The sequence below is a fragment of the Lepisosteus oculatus genome, chromosome 14, assembly GCF_040954835.1.
Source record: "Lepisosteus oculatus isolate fLepOcu1 chromosome 14, fLepOcu1.hap2, whole genome shotgun sequence".
NCBI classification, from domain to species: domain Eukaryota; kingdom Metazoa; phylum Chordata; class Actinopteri; order Semionotiformes; family Lepisosteidae; genus Lepisosteus; species Lepisosteus oculatus.
Window position 1 is genome coordinate 31019002 of NC_090709.1, and position 25019 is coordinate 31044020.

At 38.6% G+C, this 25019-nt stretch overlaps 1 protein-coding gene, 1 non-coding gene and 1 pseudogene across 2 annotated transcripts in view; 1 reads left to right on the top strand and 2 right to left on the bottom strand.

Annotated features, from left to right (window-relative positions):
- The window catches only part of LOC138242338 (zinc finger protein 850-like), a 1462105-nt pseudogene that overhangs the window by 448909 nt on the left and 988177 nt on the right, over positions 1 to 25019 (bottom strand).
- LOC107075906 (antigen WC1.1-like) overlaps positions 1 to 25019 on the top strand; it is a 123952-nt gene that overhangs the window by 64601 nt on the left and 34332 nt on the right. The window lies entirely within an intron of this gene.
- trnad-guc (transfer RNA aspartic acid (anticodon GUC)) lies at positions 12585 to 12656 on the bottom strand. The gene has a single exon. It is a non-coding gene; the product is annotated as a tRNA-Asp (tRNA).

Below are 25019 nucleotides of genomic sequence, written 5' to 3' on the forward strand. Positions count from 1 at the left end.
GCTCTTAATGGACTGGTACACAGACCACATGAGAGGCAAGCAAAACACTTTTAAAATTCCAAAGGCTCACCAAGTCAGAGGAACAGCAATGAACTGAAAAGATCTGTTACAGACGTCTATGTCAACCTCTTTAGAGCTATAAATGCCATTTGTTTAATTTATCTGTAGATTAACACTCCCAAGTAACAGCACTTTACAGTATATTATTGTTAATTCCGCTGGTGGACATTAGCTGGTGTTTTTTGTAACAATTTGTTTGCTCTGCTGTAAGGAATAATAATAATAACATCACTTTATTAACCCTTTACAATTTATTGCATTAGGAATGATCTTCTTGCATACCCCAGCTTGCTCTCCATGAGACACACAGATAAGGAGAGAGCCTGGGGTCAGAGTACAGGATCTGCAATTGTATTGTGCCCTGGAGCAGTTGGGGTTTAGGGCCTTGCTCAGGAGCCCAGTGGAGTAGGATTCCTCTGCTGGCAAAGGGATTTGAACGAGCAACCTTCCAACCACAGGTGCAGATCCTTAGCCACAGAGCCACTGCTCCACCCCAAGTATGTAAAGTAAAGTATAGTAAAGAATATACAGTATATAAAGCACGCAAACTTAAATGTTCAAAGTTTTCAGGCTCTTTAGCATTTTCCTTCACATATGGAAAAAGTTCGATGTGTTCTTGTCACATTTCTCCAAGTAGATAATCTACACAAGAGCGCATGTAACAGTACAGGACATACAGTGAGGAATTCGCGCAGCTTTCAGCTCAGTGCAGAGTCCAGAGGGAGGAATCGGTCGCTGAATGATTTCTCAGGAAATCTCGGTTGAGATTCAACAGGTGCTTCTTCAACAGCTATGACAAGTTGGAAGACTCATTGAAGTCTGAAGAGATCAGCCTCTGTGACAGAGTGTCCAGTGACACTAACTAACTGTCCTACTGTTCTCTACTAATGTAGAGGGTGAATGTTGATTTAGGTGAATGTAAGGTTTCTTTCTTGTAAAATATTTTCGAGCGTATTTTTGCTGCTGAAAATTAATCTTGTGTATTTGAATGAATTCTGATATTGTCACCTAATTCTATACATTGTTTCATCAGACTAGAACATTTAGAGGAGCTCAATTGCATTAATTAATTGCATAGTGATATTATTTCTTGCCGTTTAAATACTTCAGTCAAAACTGTAGAGAAGTTGCTCCTGTTTTCACCATTATAAGAACTGTGATGCACCAGTATTATTTACTCTCATAAAAGTATTGTAATTGTATTGTTCTGTTCCGTTACAGCCATGAGTGACACAAATCTTCTCCTTTACTGCACTACACTTCTCCAGAGGCCAGTTCAGCACACAAGGATCCTCAGTCAAACAAACACTGCAATCATTTGATAAATGCCATTTCTCATCCTTTCTCTTAGTGTTGGTGCAACTATTGTATGCAAAGGAGGCGACTTGACAATGAAAGGTGTAATCATCTTAAAGAGAGTCTTCATGAAGGTGTGTGTCGGCAAGCTCTCCTCTGGCAATTGACTGGGCTTGTGAAGAAACCAATCTCATTCAACATCCATACAAATTGCACAGCTTAAGGCACATGAAGCACAATTTGTGGGCTAATTGACACAAAACAATGTCACTTCACATTATCCACAAAGCTGTTTTGCTTGTTGACCACCTCTTCCTACATTACAGTGAGCACATACTGTATATTTCAGTATCTTTTATTTACCTTACTATTTTACTGTCCCTTTCACCCATGTGGAGATGTATCCACAGCCAAAACCCAGTGTTTTGCCCTACGTTTGTGCCAGTTTTACAATCGGTGTAGGAGCCTGCCTTACAGAGGTCCAGTGGCACAGTTGGTCAGTGTGTGGTATGCATGTAGCTGTGCACAGTGGAGTTATAATGAGGTTGTGTGTTCAAACCTTCCCTGGAACATTAAGTCTTTTGAACGTTTTCCACCCATAAAACGTTCATTCGCCGTAGTAGTTTCACTGTGACTTTGCAGGTAAAATATTCTTAATGAGAATAATATTTCATATGCGATAAATAACTGAACTAGAAAATATTGGAGAGAAATGGCTAGTCACACTATTTGCAGCAGGCACTCAGATAGAGAAATGTCCTGTCATTAAAGAAAATTCATGAAGAAGAGGAGTGACATCATTGCAAAGGCGATATTTTCTGATGTCTGTCTTGGTTAATAATCATTTGCGTGGGAATGACTTCTGTCATTATTACTAATACTGATAAAAACAGAGAACTCACAGCTCTCTGGAAGTTGGCCTGGACTCTAGAAAGTGTTTTTATGTGCAAGCGGCTCTGGAACTCAACACCTGTTGATTGGTCACTTCTGTCAGACACATCAGTGGAACCCAAGCCCACCTACACACACATTCACACACACTGACAGATATACGGTACACCTACACTCTGTAGGAAAACCGGCTCAGGGACGCCAAATATGTAATCATAGTGGCTCTCTGAAGGCACCAGTTCTGTAGGGTTTGGGCATTTACTGAGACAATTATTAATTGTAGCAGTAAATCACAAAGTTGATTCTTTTGATGGCTTTAGAATCCAACCATGCGACATAACTCAAACAACGCACACACACAGGTACTAATACACGAGGATACATTTATTAATACATAGAATATGCATGTAAACCTAACAGATCTTATCGAGAGGGTTATCAGAATACAAAAGGTATATATTCAATCAGTTACAAAGAGTTACACATATCAAGAGGACATACGTTCAGTATATCATTCATTAAGATCGTTTCATAAATGAACTTGGTTATAACTTCTACATTAGATACTCAAAACAAGTACATAACTCTTAGGAATTAAATTGATATCAACTGGTTGGGATAACAATTGAATTCTCGAGCTGTAATGCAGTGAAGTTGAATACTCATCCAATCTTTGGGGATTCAGATCTCCTGCGGGCACAAAGAAATAGTTGCAGGCTGTTGCTGTCCAATCCGCGCTCTCTGGCTGCGTGCCAGGCTGTGCTGTGCGGCTTGCGACGGTGCGCTGCTGATGCTCACTGTTGGCTTTAACTAGCAAAGTTTGTGCACAGGAGAAAAGATGACTGTGGGTCCCAGCAAGTCAGGAAGAGGACCGGTTTGTTCCTGATGAAGAGCTAGTTCTGAATAGTGATTCAGCTGTCCACAGTTCCGACCTGTTCACGAGGCCTGCTGCTGGTTACTCTCTGGCAACCTCCACTCTAGACTCTTAGAACAAAGAAAAGTTCTGGCACTCGGACACACCGGCCGTTCCGTGGTTGTCCGGGCTGAGTCTCAGGATGGTCAGGAGGTGCGCTGCGAGAATGTCCTGCCCTTGGGAGCCTTCTGCTCCTGGGCCGTCCTGCCCTGGAATTCTCTTTTGAATTCCCTTTAGAACAGTCCACAGAATCCTCTCCAGAATCTTACTGAATCTTACTGAATCTGAATCTCACAGGCTTTCTGTGTTGCCTGTTTTTACCTGGAGGAACTTCAGCTCATTGATTGGCTGAAAGTTCCATGGGCATCAGAGTCCCACATGGGTTACTCGGCCCTACCAGTCCCTGATTGGTTGATCAAGGTGAGATATGAGTCACTTACTCCTGACACTTAGGAATGCAGTCCAGATGTCCAACTGGCACTCCCTAGACAGATAGGCACCAATGGATGACCATTGATCATGATAGCCAGGCTTAGCTAAGTGCATCCCTCTTTGGGAGCTGTCCTAAGAAACCTTAAATCAGCCTGCATGAATAGTTTCTCTGTGGCTGCACCACAGAGATGAACAGAGAAATGGGGCCTCATTTAGGAAGCTCAGAAACACTTAATTCTGCCTCATTAATAAGCCTCGCCAGTACAACTCTCACACACATTTACACTCACAGACACATCACACATTTATACACACAATCAGACACTCACACACTCACATATATACACTCACAGACTCACAGATACACAAATAGACACTATATACGCACATAGACACCTACATACACTCTTAGGTACAGACACACTATAACTAACACTAATGCAGATACTGCTAATATTACAACAGTAACACAATCACCAAAACTTACACTATCATTGTTACTAACACTGACAAAAACTACTACTAGACTAATAATACTTATAATAACAGTAATATTCTCATGAAAACTAACATGATGATGATGAGTGTTAATACTCTGACACTAACACTATAAGTATCACTAATATTACATAAATACTAGTATTAAAACTAAAACTATCAGTAATGCTATCAGCTTTAATACTCACATAGACACTACACACACTGACAGACATGCCCACACATACACTTACAAATATAAAACTACACACTGACAGACACCACACACTCACGGACACAAACCATACACACACATTCTCAGGCAAGCATTCACAGAAACAAATAGACACTATGCATACTCATAGACACACACTTATAGACACCAAACACTCAGAGACCCCACACACTCACACACTAACAGACACAACAAGCTCACAGACACATACCTACACACTCACAGACACACAGACCACACACACAGACACCACACACTTCCAGAAACGCACCCACACATGCACAGATACCACAAACTCACTTACCTACAGATACACTATAACACAAATATAAATACTACTAATACTACAACAGTAACACTATAATTATAATTAATATTAACATGAATATGAACATTAAAACTAAAACAATCAGTAGTGCCACTGTCATTAATACTCACATGAACACTAGCATTAAAATTTCCAGTTGTAATCTCACTAATATTAACATGAAGACACTGATATTAGTATTAGTTGCTGCTCGTGACCTCACACCGCTCTCTGTGACAAATGCGAGACACTTAGACGCGTGCAGTGACGAGGCGCCTGTCACCGTGGTTACCATTCTTATGATTTATAAACACTGGAAAAATGCATTTAAACTGTTACTTACATACATTTATGAACTTGAAATATCATTTTCTAGCTCTAGGATACAGTTACCTAAATAATAATATGAATAATCATTGTGTAATTTCGGATTGAATATTATTAACCCTAAACGCACTATGGTAATTGGTCGATACAGTCTTTATTAACTGTTTTCTAGATACTTAAACAGGGTCAAGAAAAGAATCAGTACTCACCAATCGTGAAGTTAATCGATTTTTTTACGGTTCTTCAGTTGAAATAATTGGTTGTCGATAGATAAGTGATCAATAACTCTTCTCCGTGCGCTCCGTGCGCCTCCCCCGGTCTCTCTCTCTGATCCCGGCGCTCTGGCTGGTGTCTGTGACGTCACAGCGCTTATTCTGACAGAGCAGAGCGCGTCTCTGCTGCTTTTGTGTGTCTTTTTCATGAATGCCAGAGGTACTCGAAATGTTGCAAAAAGAAAAGCGTTTTTTTTGTGTTTTGTAAAAAAGTGAGTGCTGATTTTTATTTTATACAGGAAACGCATGCATGTTGAAACACTATTTAAATTCTATAAATAACTGAGAAATAATAAATCAAGGAAAACATGATATATGTAAAAATACAATTTGATCACATAATTTACTTCATTACCTCTGCTGGTTATATGTTTTTTTTCTGTTTTCTGTTATATGTTTTTATCTCTTATACATGTTTCTTAATCTTCTGGTTGTAGTTAAATTTGTAAATTCTATACATTTAATAAAAAAAGTTTTAAAAAATAGCGCATCTCTGCTGGAGGAGACTCCTGGTTTTCATACAAATATAACATCTCCAAAAAACTAAACCGGGCTGTGAAGAGAGGCGATTTATAACAGTTGGAGAAGGAGAGCGACAAACCGAGGAATGAAAATCATTAAACAGAAAAAAAATAGTTTACTTCACAGATTAATGTGTTACAAAGCGTACCCGTGTGGAGCAGTAGAGAATGAGCACAAGTCCCTGAAATAAGCGCTTTTAAGGGTTTTACACGAATCTTCAGAGTAAAAGAGCCAGGAGGATCAGACTCCTGATCCTGGAGGTGTATACTGGTTTTATTTCCACCAAGCTCTCACTTCTATAGGTAGTCTGATGATTCCACTTAACTTTATAACTGTAACAATCATCTTATTGTACATTTATAAGACTGTCTGTGAGACACTTGTGAGAGCAGCTGAATCCCAGGGCTGGTGTGGAATCACACACAGACAGATCTTCTTCTGTGTGATCTGAGTCCCACTGCTCAGAGCTACAGACTGGTCAACTGGTCACTATTTTAGTCACGACCATCAGCCTTTGGCTACTAATAATCAATATACTGATCAGAGTGTCAATACTGGTGTTTATTACATAAATACAAAAAATAATTCCACACTCACTTGTGTTATAAAACAATTAAAAAACATGTTTGGAGGGTGATATACATTAAAGAAAGCAATACTGAAGGGCTGGAAGTCCTGGAAAGGGTTTATTGAAGTTTCTTGCTTCTTCCCTGGAGCAGAGCCCACAGCTGCCAGATCAGTGACCCCTGAGCCCAGTTCACAGAGAGGAGAACCAGGAGCTCTTTTATGTCTTTAAGAGGGCTGGGAGAAAGGAGAAAAGGGGGAAATGTAACTTGAGTCCAGGCTGTTCTGTCTGATATTGTTCATGTAGCAGTACTGATTGTCTGAATATCTTCTGGTTCTGGATTGTGAGGATAGAGAGCAGTACAGCATTGAGCTTCTGTCTGAGTGTGAGTGTGAGTCTGAGCTGTGAATCTGACTGAGAAGAGAATAATGATTTTTTATTCTGCCTCTGAGAATTTTTCTTCTTTGCCAAGTGGTGTTACATCCCCTTCAGATACTCTGCACAGACTGCCAGAGTGAGAGAAGAGGAGAGAGAGACGGACAGATAAGAGCACACACAGCGAGAGAGACATACGTCTTGATTTACTTTGAAGAAAGTTTCAACGGTAAACGCAGACGTCACTTTGAGCACTTGGTCTTTTATAGTACAAATATCACACTGTGCTCTACATGGGCGTGTCTTCAAGATCGTTGTGAACCAAACCTTCTGCTTTCCGAGGCAAAGTATTCTTTCGTCGTTAATTCCCAAATCTTCAATGAGAATCAGTGAAACGAAAACCAAGCACATGTACACACTCGCGTCCTAGCGTGAAAAAAATGATGGAAGCATTTGAGAAATAAGAAGAGTAGTCTGAACAGCTCCAGCCTATGAACTGCTCTACAAAGTGATCGCTACCTCCACACCCGGTTTATAACACTGACAATGATGCAGGAAGCACAGCAAAGTTCTAAAACCAGCGGTTTTCTCAAAAGTAAAATCTTCATCTTTTAAATATTGTCATCCATATATTTTCGTTTTTCTCTTTTTCACATTACACGCTATCGAGAAATAGACTGTCTTGTAATGAAGGCTGCATTAGAAAATGTGTATCTAAATTAAAATCGGGTTTATGACTTTTGCGTTATCTAGCTTTCTTAGCGCTTGGATCTCAATACAGATATTGCAATGAAAGCAACAGGGGAGTAAGTTTTCCTTTTCTAAATCAAAGGTGATCTGCTCACAAGGAAGTAGAAAAACTTCAGCGTTTACTTTTTGAAGACCGCAAATTGTCGAAACACTGTTGCTTCATAAGCTAATAAGTAACGTTTCTGAGCACGCATAGTATTACTCATGCTGTTATTAATAAAAAAAAAAGCTTAAATTCACATAATGGAATTTGGAAGGCTCAAAGTAGTCTATTCCTATAGTCTATAATAGCAACAGCATGGTTAGAGTGTCACAATACACTCTACAGATGCAGCCATTCAAAGTGCGCGGTACAGACACGTACCGCAGGTAATTGGCTGCGTTATCGCGTATCATGACGCAAGATGACGCGGTATGTGATTGGTTGACCGACAGGGGCACTCGTCTTTACTGTAAACGTCTTTACTGTGCCCGTTGTAGATATTGAATTTTAACACTGAAGGGAAATCTTAGTAGCTGAGCATAAAAAGAATAGGAGCATACTGTAACGCGTGTGAAGGCCATAAACGATATTAATTTTGGAACATAAATAATATAGTATATAGCTGGTCTTGGTACTTTAAAAAAAAATACACACCAGTATTCCATTTCTCCCTAAACATTTTAAGCTTCGAAGTCTTTAACTAATGTGATACCGGAGTCAACAAGCATACTTTTAGAATTTGATTAAAAGGGAATATAATATGGAATCGCGTATCTAAAGAATTTAATAACGGTATGATTATATTCGTGTACTGTGACAGGGCTGTGTAGGGCTGTTTCGCTTCCCCATGCATGTGAGTTCCCCTGTAGCCTACTGGTCTAGGTGCGTCACTAACAACACACAGGTTGTGTGTTTGAATTCAGCTGGTGCTGGACTTTTCTTTTAACAAACATTTCTTCGAAAAAATAGAATAGCGATATTATGGACAATCAATTGTCTTTTATATTTCAAAATATCGCAACATGATCGATATTTGCGATATTTTGAACATATCTTCCCTTCTGACAGCGGTTCCTGCTTCTATTGTGTGTGTGTGTGCAACAGAGTAAATTTTTATAGAGAAATGGAGGCTGGACAGTATGCGTTACAATATAAACATTTATATTGATTTAAATCGTGTTCTGATTTAAATCGCAAATACGTGTTTAATTATGTGTTTTTTTTAATCATAATCAGGCTAATGCATTTCTACATTTTCTGTATGAACCAGCTTAGAGGTTCATACAGAAAGACAGCTTGTGTTTAAATTGAGTGTAAGGTAATTTGTGCTTCTAAAGTCATGGTCAGCATTTCTTATTGTACTGTGCAGTAAACCTTTTCTGTGCCTAATCACATTATTTTATAGCGTTTTTATTGCGTTATTAAATCCGGTGACGCTGTGTGTTAGTTTCCTGACTCCCATGTCACATGGTCTATGATTGAATCCCATGGAACTATGACTTTATTTTTTAACAAACATTTCTTTGAAAAAATAAAACGTTTCCCTTGGTAAACGCGTGTTTAAATATATGTGTTTAAAGGCGATATACTGTAGAAAAGCGCTGATTCCTATGGAGTGTGTTCCGCCAGGGATTCAAAAAAATTATTTTAAATAGGCTGATAAAGCTTAGACTACTGTAACTGTATTCTAGCCTGTATTACAACAGGCTCTGAACTGTTGACATTGGCTGTGATCTTCTTTTCTCAGGTTTCATGAAATTCTTCACATATTTGAAATATTTCATTCGGGTTCACCTAATACACGGTGCAAACCCTACCTGCAGCAGAATGCTGTGGCACATTAAGCCATTTTGTTTATCGGTTGTAAGGATTGAGGAGCGTACTACAAATCGAGCAAGTGAAAAGAAAATTAAACAGGAGTCACTTTTTGGATTGCTAATCCATTGTGCTCTGCTCGTCTAGGTTCAAATCCCATCCTTGTCATGGTTAAGGCCTGAGACGTGTGTTTTTTCTAAACGGTGTTTGCATTTGTTTCCTCTTCTACTCCTGTACTGGAGCAGTAATATTTCTAGCGGTGGACGTACATGGTATCACAGGCTGACAGCAGGAACACATGGCCACAAGCTGCAGTACATTGGTTTGGGAACAGCAATAACTTTCCTGTCGAGACAGGTGCGCTGGTATTAATACAGCTCTTTCGAGCGGAAAGAGTAACAAGAACTGACTTAAACTTACCAGTTATGTTTAATAGCTTAAAACACAAAACCAACCTCTTCAGTGGTTGAATCTAAATTACAGAAGCCAATGCTGCCATCAAGGAAAAAAAAATCTTGAGTTATGTAGTTTTTGACACTAAATATCTGACTTTCAGTTTGAAGCGGTAGAATGGATTCCAGGTCACATTCGTTCTTAATTCATATATATGTGATAATGGTTAAAACTGTGTTTACATGAGGAACAAACGGTAACCTTTTCATTCCGAGAAGAAAGTCAGTCTGTATGCATTTCTCAGCATGCACATTATCAGGAACACTAAACCCACAGTGCCAGCAAACCTTTCGATAGTCCGTAGGTACTGCCATTGCAAATGTAACAGGTTGTTCATACACACACATGATATCGTTGCTATCTTGCAATTAGGAGATAATTTTGTATTTCTTAATTAGGAGAATTCTGGATTTTTTTCCTTGGTGGCAACAATGCACTTCCGCAATAAATCATAGACTCTGCTTTCAAAATAGCTGCACCAGGCACTTGGACACAGATAAACAAAGGGATTTAAAATTCAGGAATATGAAAGGTCAATTGCTTACAGTTGGGTTTTTTACGTTTCGTATTTAGCGAGTTGTATATCAATCTTTTAACAATTCATTAAAATGCTAACAACATATAAATATATAAAACAAAAACAACAGCACCGTTAAATGCTGGGGAGACGGGTAGTTTTTTTTTTTACAATCAGATGCCAATCTCTAATGCTGTGTGTGAGAGCTTACGTAACTTTCCTTTTCTCACATTTTCTCACATTTTTAACAACTATTCCTAAGGTGCACCCTGTCAACTCCTTATACTTTTTAAAAGTCTGCCTGCATGTTTGATTATTGTCGTTTTATTTAGAAAAAGTTCAATATTGATCATAACTAAAGAAAATTATGATTAAGAATAAAATGATTGTATGAGAAGCAGGAGGAATCACTTCTCTCCTATGGAGCATGAGCTGAATCAGGAGTGAGACATTTCGTATGCTCGTGCATATGTCAACGCCTGACCTACATCGTAAAACTAAAACTAAATTAAAAACTAACATTAAGTTGTCAGAGACATTCATTTATATACAAACAGGAGACAAAGTAATAATTCTACATTTACTTATCCTACACTGATCAGACTAATTGAAATGTATGAAAGCCTGTTTCCGCGCTATGGTATCTCAGAATTCTGACAGCTGGCAAGGCCTGGGTTCTAGTCAATGCAGTGAACTAGGGCACAAGCCCTAGAACCCGAATCCGTTACAATAACAAAAGGACAGACAATGAAATATGGCTATTTCGAAGTCGCAAATGTGAGATATAAAGTCGGAATTCTGACTTACTAAGTCGCAATTCTGAGATACTAAGTCGCAATTCTGAGTTGATAAGTCGGAATTCTGAGTTGATAAGTCGCAATTCTGTGATACCATAGCGCGTTTTTTTTTTTACTCCCTGGCGGAAACGGGCTTCCATAGGTTCTCAGTGCTGCGAAGCAAAACCAATCTCCGAAAAATCAGACAATTATTATCAGATCATGTCAAAAGCTGATCAGTATTTCTTTACTGGGAAGCAAAGAAATGCTTGTATTACACATTTTAATATGACATGCAATTACACATGAAAAATAGTAAAATTATTTTCATTGCGGTACATGTTGATAGAACAGCCCCCTCGATAAAGGAAAGTGTGGACGGACGTGTCGCATGTTCCGTACTCTGTCTGACAGCGAGTTTAACACACTTTCCTCGGAAATTAGAAACTAATTGAACAATAAATTAATCTGAGCAAATTTTACACGTGTGGGTGATTTAATTCTGTCTAAATTGCGTGAAACTCCTCCGCTGAGGTCGGATACACATGGGAAAGTGTTCAGTCCCGCCTCAGATTGGAAGCAGGTTCTAATTAGACGCTGAGAACAATCCGGGTCTCTGTGTGTAATTGATTGTGTTGATTGAGCGGTAATGTGACCAGGTGTGTGGTAGCAGGTCCTGCCAGTATAAAAACCTAGTCACCGCGTTCACACTTTATGCTCTCTTGCTTCAACACAGTTTGGTGGTTTACTTGTCTTACTCCTGTAATAGTTTAGCGGGACGTCAATTTGGCGATGCGCTCGTTTCTCTTTGTTCTGTGCCTGTGCGCAGGGGCTGGGCTCTCGGGAATTAGCCAGGCCAGTCCGACTTCCCGGCTCTCGAAGACGCAGCCCAGTCCTTAGTTAGTCATGGAAGAAAACAGAGAAGAGGACGGAGTGGCCTCTGTAGTTCATCAATGATTCAGTCAGGCAGTACTCCTCTGTTAAGCGCCGTTTGTTCACATCGATTTGTTTTTTTTTTTGCCTTCATTCGTGCAAGTAGTAAACGCAGACGCCCCTATTCTGCCGTGACCCGCATTCAAACCGGGGTTGTTGCGGCCACAACGCAAAGTACTGACCACTATACGATCACGGCGAGTTACAGAGACACACACAGCTCTGACCTTTTCCGCCCCTGAATAGGATTGGTGAATTGAATAGCATTCAATTATCACAGCACTAGGTGAATAGCATTCAATTCACATCGAATATCACTGGCGAAGCTCAGCACTGGTTACTACGGTTTCGCACAGTTTCCGTAGTATACTGGTTATCACGTTCGCCACACACACGAAAGGTCCCCGGTTCGAAACAGATCGGCTTCTTTTGTCGCCACGCACACTGTTTGGGGATTCGCCTAGTGCTGTGATCGAACAGACCCACTCACTTCTTAGTGTGGCGGGATATGCACAGTGCATGTCGCAGCGCTTCCTGCTTTCACTTCAATGCGCATCCTTATGTCGAGTCTTGTGCCGTGCAGATGCTCTGAAAGCGAGAGCAATGAAAAGGTGTATGGCGCTGTGAAAGGAAACACAGAGAAGTGAAAGCCAGTCCTTTCTCTAAGGAGGTAGAAGAACAGCGACTCCCCGTCAGGGAATCGAACCCCGGTCTCCCGCGTGACAGGCGGGGATACTCACCACTATACTAACGAGGAAGACATCACTTTTGTTCGACCACCAGCATCGTCTCCCGACCCACCGTGCTAGAAGCCGACGCATGCTGTGATTCCTTTACAGAGCAGAGATGACAACCGAGGTGCCGAGAGATCATTTCAGCATTTGGCAGCAATACAGCATTTCGAAAACACAAACGACCAACTCGGAATGACTTGCTTTTAACGCTTTTCAAAGCTATCTTTGTGCAAGACGACTGCGCAGCCTAGCAGATACAAATGGGTTGTGGCATGAAAATGCAAGCGATGTTTATTTTTTGCCCGGATAGGTGTGAATGGACAACATCCTCATTTGTCAGTTTCTGTGGCGCAATCGGCAAGTGCGTTCTGCTGTTCACTGTAAGGTTGGTGGTTCACACCCACCCAGGGATGCCCTCCTTAATGTTGTCAATTTAAACACTGTCTCTGCTAAAGCCGAAACCTTACCTTTCTTCATATTTGCAGAAAATGCGAGTCTTTTGCTCGTGTCCAACAACAACACTTGAGACCGGGGAAGTCCAACAGTGATCAACACCACAACTCCCCAGAAAACCATATTCACCCATGGAAAAGTGTCTTTGAATGGCTGGCGGGAGATATCATTTACAGATGCAGCCATTCAAAATGCGCGGTAAAAACCCGTGGTACAGTAACCTACCCACAAGCCACCGTGGGGCACTGGAGGATACCGCAGGGCAAGTGATTGGCTGGCCAAAATGACCGACAGGGGCACTCGTGGTGCATTGGTTGGTAGTGCAAAGATTTAATCATTTAATATCTTTACTGTGCACATTTTAATCCGCTTAGTTTTGAATATTTCTATGGATTTTACCACTAAAGGGAAATTTTAGTAGCTGAGCATAAAAAGAAGAGGAGCTAACGCATCTGAAGGTCATAAACGATATTAATTTAGGAACATAAACATTACTGTATGTATGTAAACTGTACTGTGTATGGCTGGTCTTGGTAGTTTAAAGAAAAAATACACACCAGTCTTCCATTTCTCCCTAAACATTTTAAGCATGAAAGTTTTATGAAACGGTACCCAAATATGCGATTGCTGTATAGAATGAATTTTAATTTAAAAAAATTATTTAACACGAACATTAAGCTGTTTACATCTTCCGCCTGAGAACAGTCACCCGTTGCTACCCATCGCAGAACGGTGATTGGCTGACACCATCTGACACCCCTCTGATTGGAGAAAAAAGACGTGCTGGTTTGCTATACATACTGTACCAGGAAGAGGATTTCTTTCTATTCAAAACGTGTATTTTAAAAGTTTAAGAAGTAAAAACCTTACAGCGTACACAGATTTCTAAACTGATCAGGATCGTTATCTTTGTCTTATGCATAATAATGTTCACCGCTCTGTCCAGCAAATTAATAATAAACTTTATTTTATATAGCGTTTTAAACAAATAATTAGATTGCTCATAAACCTAATCACTTGCTTTTTCTTTTTATTTAGGCTCAGATTTCAACTATAGATCGTATTATTAATAACCATAATAACAACCAACCAACTAAAACAACCATATAAACATAATACCAACCAAAAACATAGATAACAACCACAATACAAAATCAAATAATCAAACCATTTTACTCTCGCAAAGTCCTCCAATTATCATAATCCCGCCCCTTATGCAAAACCAAACCTTCCTCCCATCCCAGTTTATCCTGTTTATCATAATCAAAATCCACCTCAATTTTCAACATAAAGCATTACACAAAATCAATACCTCAACACTCCATACTCAACAACGATAATTCACAAACAGCCAGAACATGTAACTACACATTCCCGAACAGACCTAATTTCCATAGCCCCGCCCCTTATGCAAAACCAACATCCCTCCCCTGTTCTCTCTCTCCCCTGGCGGGGGATAAATAAATAAACATAAACGTTATATTAAATTTATTATATTTATTATATTTATAATAAAATAAATTTATTATTTATTAATACGGGATAAATAAATAAACAACGGGTTTAGAAATGAGTTATTTCAAGATGAAAAAGAAAACATACACGAAACATGGTTTCATTACGACCAGAATCGGTCTTGAGATATTTTTAACTTGATTTACAGTATTTGAGAGGTATGTCTTAACACCGATACTACAGTGCTTAAGTACTGCTCACGTATATGTTTCTAGGTTTATATTATGCATTTCATACGGTCAAATTACTTTTGAGCAACTAATAAGAAGCGCGAAACGGTATGCGTTTTACTTTCGTTTTGTGCTGGGACCCGTGGATTGATTAGAGATATCAAGTACATACAAGTCATTTTTTAAATGTTGTAGTTCGTCTTGAAAAAATGTTACGAATACATCATCTATCAACAATCACACAGGTTCTGTTTCCATATTGCAGATTTTGGTTAGGTATTATCAAATTCAGTGGCGCTGTTAGTTTACTGAGTCCCATGTCACATGGTCTGTGATTGAAACCTGTAAAACTGGTTAAATTTGTCACAGCCAGCACTCTTCAGGTGTGAGGGTCTTCTGCTCAGAATGAAACGCTAAAATGTTTGTGTGTATTCTAATTGTAGTGGGGGCAGGGTGTGTGGGAACAGGTTTGGTTGAAATTACATTGGAGATCTATGTTCTTCACACCTGAAACATTTTCTCTGAAAGCATTTTCTTCGCAGTTTAACCGATCTTGTTACAGCATGTTACAGTTTACTATTATTAACCATATTAATTTTAAGTGCTTAATGTAAAATCTTGTAAAAATATATTTTCATTGTTCAAATATACATTAAGTCTGACTATCATATAATAAGTTAAATACAAAACTAAAGAAAAAATAGGGTTAAATATAATTCAAAATATTTTGCTAACAATGTTAACTGTTTATGAATAATAAAATGTATTAACCTAGGAGTAGGATGGCACAGTTGTTAGTATGTTTTTTGTTTTGTTTCTTTTTTCATAAATACAACAGTAGTACCTGATGTCTCAGTGGCTTTCAAAATTAAATTATGCAATAAATAACCACATGTAAGACTCTGATGCTTAAAATGTTTAGGGAGAAAGTGGAATACTGGTGTGTATTTTTTCTTTAAACTACCAATACCAGCCATATACAGTCTGTAACGTAGGGATTTCTATATGTCTTTATTTAGTGGTTACATTAGTGACAAAGGCTAAACTTTTAGCTTCAGTAACGTGTACATATCTCCCCTTTTTATAAAACGACATGGTTGAAAACTGTTCCAGAGCCACTGTTGTTTCACCAGTGAAAAGTATATCATGAAATGCCTCTCCCTGTTCAATCCACTGGAAAAAAGAAAAGGAGCATAAAGCTTCTGATGGTCATAAATGATATTCATTTAGGAGCAGCATCAGAGGTATGTTTTTAACTGCACTGCATTGGAGAGAATACCATAGTGTGTTTTTTTTTTACTCCCTGGCGGAAACTGGCTTCCAGAAGAATCAGTATGGCTCAGAGATTAAATAAAACTTCACTCGCACCAAACAAATGTATATTTCTAAATATCACAACATGAACGATTTTTTTTTAAGAAATACAAAATGAGATATAATGATATGTTCCGGCTTAGACATTAACAAAGAGCATAACGCGTGTACTGTATACACTGCAAGTACAACCCCACCCTCTCTGCAGGAGTGCTGGCTGTGACGAATTGAACCGGTTTCACGGGTATTTTCAAAGTAGGAGGCGAGATTTCCAGCCAAAGACACCTCCCCCCCCTCAAAAACCCAGTAAGTACAGTACTTACTAGTTAAAGGCTAGGCTCCCGACTACGGCGAAAGGAACCCTTCTTTCATTAGAAGACAATGAACATATTTTAGCCCTGAATGAATTAATAGCAAACATGGTTTACATAAAATACATTTTTCCAAGAAAGTTTAGCCTTTGTCACTAATGAAACCACTAAATAAAGACATAAATATAAAAATCTTAAGATTTTTAAAAGACATGACTTTGCTAAAATTTATTTGAAAATAAAAACAATTACAACTGCCAGGGGAGAGAGAGAACAGGGGAGGGATGTTGGTTTTGCATAAGGGGCGGGGCTATGGATATTAGGTCTGTTCGGGAATGTGTAGTTACATGTTCTGGCTGTTTGTGAATTATCGTTGTTGAGTATGGAGTGTTGAGGTATTGATTTTGTGTAATGCTTTATGTTGAAAATTGAGGTGGATTTTGTTTATGATAAACAGGATAAACTGGGATGGGAGGATTGTTTGGTTTTGCATAAGGGGTGGGATTATGATAATTGGAGGACTTTGCGAGAGTAAAATGGTTTGATTATTTGATTTTGTATTGTGGTTGTTATCTATGTTTTTGGTTGGTATTATGTTTATATGGTTGTTTTTGTTGGTTGGTTGTTATTATGGTTATTAATAATACGATCTATAGTTGAAATCTGAGCCTAAATAAAAAGAAAAAGCAAGTGATTAGGTTTATGAGCAATCTAATTACTTATTTGTTTAAAACGCTATATAAAATAAAGTTTATTATTAATTTGCTGGACAGAGCGGTGAACATTATTATGCATAAGACAAAGATAACGATCCTGATCAGTTTAGAAATCTGTGTACGCTGTAAGGTTTTTACTTCTTAAACTTTTAAAATACACGTTTTGAATAGAAAGAAATCCTCTTCCTGGTACAGTATGTATAGCAAACCAGCACGTCTTTTTTCTCCAATCAGAGGGGTGTCAGATGGTGTCAGCCAATCACCGTTCTGCATTGGGTAGCAACGGGTGACTGTTCTCAGGTGGAAGATGTAAACAGCTTAATGTTTGTGTTTTAAATATTTTTTTTAAATTCAATTAAACGGGCACAGTTAAGACATTAAATATACATACACATACTGTATACAGTACAGTTTGCATACGGTAATATGTTTATGTTACGCGATTAAAAAATAAATAAATAAAAATGAAAAGTCCGGCACCAGCTGGATGTGAACACACAACTTGCCAGTTGGTAGTCACACACCTAGACCAGTAGGCTACAAGACAGCTCGCATGAACAAGCAGGCGAAACAGCCCTACATAGCCCTGCCGCAGTACACGGATATAATCATACCGTTATTAAATTCTTGAGATACGCGATTCCATATTATATTCCCTTTTAATCAAATTCTAAAAGTATGCTTGTTGACTCCGGTATCACGTTAAAGACTTCGAAGCTTACAATGTTTAGGGAGAAATGAAATATCGGTGTGTATTTTTCCTTGTGATATTTTAAGCTCTAGTTGAATGATAGATGTCGCATTTTAAATCATTTTCGTAGTTAGAAATTATGAAACGCCCTGTTAAAAGCAAGGAAGTTTTTATGCCAGTTGAAGTAAAACAAAATGCCTGACAAAGTATGGCTTGGATAGATTCCAAGTGCTTGTACAAATGTGCTAAAGAAATTATACTTTGAGTATACAGCTTGTCCAAAGTCATCCATTATTAATACTATTAGTAATATCTTCAGTAAAGGCTTTGATGCATAAATATTTCTGATAAAGGTAGGTTGTGTACTTTTGTCCAACTGAACAATCTTGCTTTCATAAAATATACCAACATTTTAATGACTGATGATTAACATGCTGTAATACACAGTTCAAAATTAAAGGCTCAAATGCTGTACATGAGAGGTTAAGCTCCCCCTGGCGGTTTTACAAGGCGACGCCGGATAGTTAGTCACGTGACACACGTGAACTACGTGATACCGCGTGATACCCCGACACGCCCACCGGGGTATGCCGCGAAATACCTCACCCATTTTGAATGGCTGCATCTGTATACTCCTGTTGCGTCTTCTGCTAAAATCGTTTAGAAATACAACGCGGAATTGTTTGAGGACTTAACAAGCATTGTTACGTCAGCACTGTGAAGTTGGATGTTGATATTTTGATATATTTACCTTAATTTTAACATAAATATAAACATAAATCCTGTACAATCTATGCTGTACAATCAAACACAGTTATATTTTGAGTCTTATGCTGGTGGTTGTATGGATCCAAAGGAAAATTTTAAAGCTGATACATTTTCGATTGGAATTTGCATCTAGCTGCAATCGGTATCTTTTACTTTATGTATGGTAGTGGAAATATTTTTTTTAAATGATTTCTAATGAAGATCTCATGAAGTATTGCCAGGAGCTGCCTTTAGCGCTCAGTAGCGATAACACTGTTAATATAGACGGAGAAGAACTGCAAGATGAATTGATGATCTAAGCTAAAATAGCCCTAACACCCCTCCTGTAACAGTGTTTGTATTCATAGCAAGTAATATTATTTTTCAAACCCGAACGTTGCTTTTGCATTAAGTGTTATGTAACCATTAGCGGTTTCAGTAGCTTCTGAAGAGCACACTTTCCAAACTGAAGCCTATAAGAACATTATTCAAGACGCACCATGGCCCAGAATCGTTCATCGAGACTAGGATTAACATCAATTGAAAGTATTCCAAAATAAAAGATTTGACCGAAAAATTAAAAGTGTAGGCAAGTATTAAAACAGCACCATAACTTCTTGACTTCCAATCTCTTTCCTGGTTCAGGCCATGTAAAATGACATAATCAGTGGAGTCATGCCGAGGTTGTGAGTTTAAGCCTCACCTGAAGCAGCCTGGTTTTCTGTCTTGACAGGTAAACTGTGGTTTGTGCTATTTGCTAAATAGAGTGAGGATTCTGTGCTAATTGTTCTCCTCCTGGGAGAGGTCAAGATGAGAAGATCATGAGGCTGGTGGTAAATATCCTGTCCAGGAATATCGGGGCTGTAGGGGTCAAATCTATAGCTGTAGTGAAGACATAAGTGGAGATGGTGTGTCTGCTATCTGTGTGAGAGCTGGGCAGGAAGAATAATCTGTGGTCTGGGAAGAAGAGACCCTCGTTGGAAAAGTGGCACTCCTCACAGGAGAGAATGAAAAATAAATCTTTTTCAGGGACGCTGATTTTTCTCTTTGGGGGAATTAAAAGCACGTTTAGCACGTGACTTCGTGGCGCAACTGTAGTGCGTCTGACTCCAGATTAGAAGCTTGCACGTTCAAATCACGTCGAGGTCAGCTCATTTGTCTGCAGGTTCTGCTAGTAACAAACCTGGAAGTAACACCACGCAGTTGAATTTTATCTGTACACCACATAGGTAATCTGAACGAAGTAACATCGCAGTACAGAACACCCAGTCAGGAGCTTATGCAGCGAATCATCTTGAACACGACAAGAGAAAAGGCACACTGCACATCCACGAAACATAACGTCCGGCTTTAAAGACAGTAACATCAGAGAACGGAAGCTTCAGACCTCGTTTTTATTACAGGTTCAAGCAAACCTAAAAGTTAGGGAGTGTTTGGTCACGTTTGTTTAAAAAAGTGTCTGAATCCTGTAATTATAATTTTTCCTTTTTTAATTGTTACTTAAAAATAAACAGAGTTTAACGACACAAAATTGATTCCAGTTGTCAGATCACGTATACGCATACCTTAGCTTTGTGCAACAAATGTACCAATCCACTCCCATGTACCAAGACCTATGGTATATTCATGTTTGTTTAAATGACTAACGCTATTGGACATTAGCTGGTGTTTTTTGTAACGATTTGCTATTTCATGCAGGAAAGAAAGGAAACCAGACCCAACGTTTGCTTTCAGGTGCGGTCTATTTACATAACGGACATCTATTTCTGAGGAGCCTGATTTAAATAACGCAACCCCGGTAGAAGTCGAATCGACAATCTTAAAAACCAAAATCAGACGCGTTGTCCATTAAACCACTAGCCCGTCACGTAACTGAATTGCACTTTGGTGAGTTCAGCGCCGCTACTAGTACACCACCACATCTACAATTTCTAAGTAAGAAACGTGTTTTCGACATTTTTATCAGTTTTAAATCATCACTTTTAAACAGACAAAGCGTTTGTGTGTCGGTCTGAATTTCTAATTGATTTAGAATTCCAAGAATATAGCGTTTTGTTCCACAGCGGCGTTAAATTATCACGTCTTTCATTCTACGTCTCTCTAGTAGTAAAGCAGACCTTGCTAGGTGAGCATTTGCTCCGGTAAATTAGGTCACTTTTCACGTTAACTCACTTCTTCTAAACACCACATTTCCTGGTGCACATTTTCTCCATGTAAAAAAGACATTTTCTCTACATGATTTCTCTTTTTTTTCATCAAAGTGTACAGAAAGAAGAAAGAAAGGGAAAGCGTCGTAAATGAACTCTGTCGCCCGTGGGAGATGTCAAGCGTATTGGACATGAAAAGTGCCCGATAAAAGCCATGTCTGTACGTTTCTCTTAGTGCCGGGGCTCCTATTGAATGTAAAGGAGGCAACGTGCTCAGCCAGCAGACTCAGCGCTTACTGAACGCAGGTGTCTCAGAGCGGTGTGTCCAAGCGGCAGTAAAAGAGGAGAATTCTGCCGGCGCCGTGGCTTAGTTGGTTAAAGTACCTGTCTAGTTAACAGAAATCCTGGCTCCAAATCCCAGCAGCCCATCGCCTGTGTTGCACTGGACACCCTGTAAATCATCAAAAGCACATCGAGTTCCTTGGTAATGAAATTGCCGGATAAAAGCCATTTCTCATCCTTTCTCAACTTGCTCAGTGAGCAGGCTCACCGCACACCGAACGAAGATAAAACAGAGCAGTGTGTCCAAGTGTATGTAAAAGGGCAGTGCTTTGCCGGTGCCATGGCTTAGTTGGTTAAAGCGCCTACCTATTAAACAGGAGATTCTGGCTTCAAATCCCACTGGTGCCTGTCTTTGTGCACTGTTTATTGTTATAGACAACATGCTTCTGCAATGGAGGTGTTCATTTCGTTTTTGGCACAACTTGTTTTTCAAGAAATCCACACATTGCGAAAGATAAAATGCTCATCTTTCTTATCAATCCAAAAGAATTACTGCCAGCTGGCAAGAAAATGACAATGATTTTTTTTTAATTTAGCCAAAAATCTGTGAATGTAGACAAAATGTGACGTGTCAGTTTCTATGGCACACTCAGTCAGGGTGTCCGTCTGTTAAACACAACGTTGGTAGATCAAACTCACCCAGAGACACACTTCGAATTAATCTGATCTAAACATTACCTTCTCTAAATGTGATTGAGTTTCTTTGCACGTCCTTAGTCATCTTGATGTTTGCAGAGATTTTCAACTTTTGACACGAGTCAAACTACAAGTAAATAGTTGAGTACCTAAGTCAATATCACCGGGAATATGAATATAAATGTAAACATCAATATTTCTGCTGTCTCCTGAGAAACACAAGTATAGAGTCAAAACATAATAAATAATACTAAAAAAACTATTCAGTTAAGACCCAGATGTGACAAAACACATTTAAGACTTGCATCCCCTTTAAATATGTATTTCCTTAATATCAGTTCTCTTCCCTCCCCAGGATACCTGCAAATTCACTATCGCATATAAAAAGCTGTGTGTAGTCTGTGTGTATTGCTCCATCACATCTGGGTGTTAAATTAATAGATGTGTTGTGTTATTTAATATGATTTGACTCTACGCTTGTGTTTCTCAGGAGAAAGCAGAAATATTGGGGATTTGTGCCTACAGAAAATTATATGAACTTTACAGGCAAATGTAAGGTTATGTTAAAGAAACAAAAACTTATTGTCACCTTTTTCAACATGATTAGTTAAGACATTTGTTCGGAATAGTATATCTTCTCGTGTCTTTGGCTGTTGTCCTACAATAACGGTGGTGAAACAGCAGGAATGTGTGGAAAGAATCGGAGATGGAACAGAAGACTCATCCAGTCGATAGTAAGGTTATGTAGGACCGCACACACTACGGTGCCAGTGTTAAGTAGCCTGGTTTATACCAGGAAAGAGTAGAAACCTGAGGTCTTCTGATCTGTAATCAGATACGTTACCCATTGTGCCATTGGCGTTTGTATTGCATTCCTATAGAGCACCACATTGAGCTCAGAGCCGCTATTGGCAATACATCGCCCCGGTCAACATTTTCTCAATTAGATTCATGTGTTTTTGTACGTGTGTCTAATTACTACGTCTTTCATTATGTCTGGATTAAAATAATGTCTCTTTTAAATTGACAAAGGGTTAATGAGTCTCCCCGAAATTCACACACAAAAAGAATCCAGAGACGCCGGCAATAGAAAACGGAGCGTCTTAAGTGCGTGGTATCACTGAACCAAACTCCCGATCTGTAAGTTTGTCGGCGGCTTTTTAATTGTGTTAGGAAGAGCAAACAGTCAACAGTGTACATTTTAAAGGTCTAAGCAAAACAATCAGACGTGAGGATTATTCAAAAAAGGAGTCTCTACTTCTTTGTATACTGAGCTTTGTATACTGACTCTTTTCTAGTGGGATCAGGATCACATAAAACCTTTTGGATTGAGAAGAGGATCATGGTGACATTCAAAACATACCTGCCTTTGCTTTTTTCGAGAACAAATGGATTATTGAGCTGCAAACATCGGATCATCGGTTAAAATCGAATCTCTCCACTACTGCAGTTGCTTCTTTGAGAGTTTCTTCCAATCTTTCAACATAACGTCAATATCGAGGGATACTGACGGTAAAATCATACGGATTTTGGTTTTCTTTTGATCGAAATTGTATTAAAATTCAAGCCTCTTTCACAGTTGTATAATACTTTCCCCTGCATCCTCAGATAAAAATTCTAAATACCACAAAGTTACAATATATGGAATAGGATTTATTTTAAATGTATTTTAGAATTTGCATTTATTTAGAGCTACATTTAGTGCTAGGTAAAGATAACATTGCTAATATTGATGGAGTAGAAATGTAAGATGAATTTATGAGCTAAAAGTCCTAAAACGCCGTCTGTAACAGCTACAGATGCAGCCATTCAAAATGCGCGGGCGATACCGCATTATTTTGCGGTGCGCTTTACGCGGTCTACCGCGAGTTACCGTAAATTCTCCTATAATACCGCAATTAAAATAATAGTATCCGGAATTTCCACAAGGTGGAGCTAATAAACTCAACCTCTCATGTTTGAGCTGTGGCCATCAAAGTCTTGACCTTGGACAAGCTGTAAACAAAGTATTGCCTTTGTCCACGTTCTTTTTTTCATTGACCGTCTTTGTAAAAGTAACACCACAGCATTTCGCAATCGAGCATTTGTTTCCAATCATGCAAAGTACAGTAATTTTTGAGAACTGATTCACCATGCCTTTCACATGCTCATAAAAGAGATTGAGTTTGGAACATAAACATATTACTGTATGCAAACTGTACTGTATACAGTATGTATATGTATATTTAATGTCTTAACTGTGCCCGTTTAAGTATTGAACATTTATATGGAATTTTACCACTGAAGGGAAATCTTAGTACCTGAGCATAAAAAGAATAGGAGCATACTGCAACGCGTGTGAAGGTCATAAACGATATTAATTTTGGAACTTAAACATACAGTATATGGCTGGTCTCGGTACTTTAAAGAAAAAATACACACCAGTATTCCATTTCTCCCTAAACATTAAGCATCAAAGTCTTTAACTAACGTGATACCGAAGTCAACAAGCATACTTTTAGAATTTGATTAAAAGGGAATATAATATGGAATCGCGTATCTAAAGAAATTAATAATGATATAATTATATTCATGTACCGCAACACAAGAATAGTACACGCTGTACATTGTCTGTTGATAATGTTTCTGTAGTGCTTTTTCAGCACTCTTTCATTCTTTTTTACTTTGCCGGTGGCGCTGTGGGTTAGGTTCCTGACTCCCATGTCACATGGTCTGTGATCAAATCCTACTGGGTTTTTTTAACAAACATTTCTTTGAAAAAATTAAACGTTTCCTTAGTCAGAGATTAATTAAAACCTCACTCGCACCAAACAAATTTATATTTCTAAATATCACAACATGATCAAATTTAAGTCATTTTAATAACAATGAATAGTCACCTAGGCGTTACAATATTAACATTTATATTGATTTAAATCGCGTTTAAATCGCCTTTATTTAAAACCCATAAATAAAGCTGATACTGTTTAGACTATTAATTATTTAAAACTGTATTACAGCAGCACAATGCACAATGCAACGTAAATCGCTATCTTTGTCTTCTGTATAATAATGTTCACCTCTCTGTCCAGCAAATTAACAATACTAATAATAATGAACTTTATTGTATATGGCGCCTTTAAAGGTGGCTCCTCAAAGCGCTTTACAGGTTAAAAACAATAACAATAATACTATTGTTAGGCTGGGCAAACAATTTTTTTTTTAAGAAATACAAAATGAGATATAATGATGTGTTCCGGCTTAGACGTTAACGAAGAGCATAACACGTGGGCGGCGTAGAGGTCGGCTCTGGCTTTCCCATCTACTGTATACACTGCAAGTACAACCCTCTCTCCCTCTCTGCG